The 1,860-nt window shown below is 48.8% G+C and overlaps 1 pseudogene; it reads right to left on the reverse strand.

The window, feature by feature from the left end:
* Positions 1 to 207: 207 nt before the first annotated feature.
* LOC136502756 (BTB/POZ and MATH domain-containing protein 1-like) lies at positions 208 to 1,575 on the reverse strand (annotated as a pseudogene).
* Between the last annotated feature and the right edge of the window lie 285 nt (positions 1,576 to 1,860).

Below are 1,860 nucleotides of genomic sequence, written 5' to 3' on the forward strand. Positions count from 1 at the left end.
AATCTGTACCCGATGAACAATATATAGCTTGATAGTTGGTACTTGATAGTTCTCGCTTCTAACTCTGATTAGAACAGACTAAGTAAACAATTCTTAGGTTCTCATCACACTGGAATCCTCATCCCTGTTTTCAAATTATCATGAGCTGCTGCTACTCTAACAGATGCAGACAAGCTGTTATATGATTTAATAAGTAACATGAACTTCTTATGTTTTACGCCGTTTCATCGCCTTCTCAAATGCATCTGCTAGCGCAGAAGGGCAGGTTTTCTTGAGATTCTTATAACCTGGAGTTGCTATCACTGTATCCAGCACATTTGAAGCTGTGAGAAACTCATGGCAAGCATCCTTAAGCCTGTCACAGTTATGTTGATAAGCCAAAGCCAATGTTGTTGCCACGGTCATCACATTAAGTTTCTCACAAAGGATGCTTTGACGTATCAACTTGAGCCCATCCACAGCATACCTGTCTGCAGCCACGATTAAATGGCGGATCATTTCAATGACAGCATCTCCCTCGTGATCAACCATGTCAGGCAAAAGAATCAGTATAGATAAAATGCAGCAGGGCCCTAAACACGGCAGGCTGCATGTCTTGGATGGTAACAAGCTGTGACCTCCCCTCCATCATCGTCCCATAGAGCTCTGCTTTGAAAACCGGTGACCGCATAGCAAGCACAAGCCTGTGTGCTGCAATGGTCTCACCTCCAACACTGAATCTGACATCCGCACCCTCCTCTGCTTCCAAGAGGCTGCCCAGGTTCTCTATGATGCTGGAGGGCGGGAGGTCGATTTTGTTCAGGAATTCTGTCGTGGCTACCTGTGGTTCCATCATGACAGTGATGACACATTTGATCGTGAGGTGATCGTTCTGAAGGTACCCTGACGCCTCGAGCTCGCTCGTCTTCATGAACACGTTTGTCTGCGGCGCAAACGCACTGATTTGACCTTGCTGGAAAATCCTGGGCCCTGTCTTGTGCACCGAAGTCGACAAGCCGGTGTTGTGGACGACCAGGCTCAGGTCGCAGGACGCCCGCACCTTGGCGTCCTTGCTCAAGAGTTGAAGGTACACTGAGATGAAATCTGCTGTAGCCCCGTTGCCTACCTTGCCGGAGCTGGACAAGTACCCATCAGGGTTGAAGCGAATGGCCCACTGGTGGCCACCGACGGAGAAAGTGCCGGACTTGATGAAGGCGTCGTGGCCCATTCCCCTGTGCTTGCTGTAGCCGACGATCTCAAACACGTGCCTGCCTTCCTCCGTGACCGGAGTGCACGTCGACACCATCGTCGTTGTACGCATATGACGAGGCATATAAAGAAGAAGACGATGGCCGAACCAGAAACAATCGAGGCGGCGGCGGCGTAAGCGCGTACTCGTGACCTTTGAGACGGCAAAAAGGAAAAAGTCGTAAATCAGAATCTAAGGCAGAGGGGAGAGAAAGAGCCCGCGCCCAGCGGTGGAGGCAAATCCAACCTCCTGAAGATGGCTGCCGCGGCCCGCGGCGGTGACGGCGCCGGAGAAGACGCGGAGACCCAGGTGGGGTTTTGGGGAAAGCAAGACGGAGCAGTTGGACTTCCTCGGTTTTTCTTCCTCTCCCTGCTTCGTAAGGAGCTGACACGTGGGCCTGGATAGCAATCAGAGCCCGCCAACTCTGAAACTAGTGGGCTGAGGCTCTCTAGGCCCATACGGTTATTTCAGCGTTTTCTTTTATATTTGTTATATTTATAGATATAGATACAGATAGATATATAGAGATAAATTTATTAAAAAATCATATAGATATAGATACACAGATATATCTATCTATATCTACCCCTATCTTCTTCTCAATATTAAAGAAGCAAAATTTCTCGAACCAT

Source organism: Miscanthus floridulus, chromosome 14 (genome assembly GCF_019320115.1).
Source record: "Miscanthus floridulus cultivar M001 chromosome 14, ASM1932011v1, whole genome shotgun sequence".
In the NCBI taxonomy this organism is placed as follows: Eukaryota; Viridiplantae; Streptophyta; class Magnoliopsida; order Poales; family Poaceae; genus Miscanthus; species Miscanthus floridulus.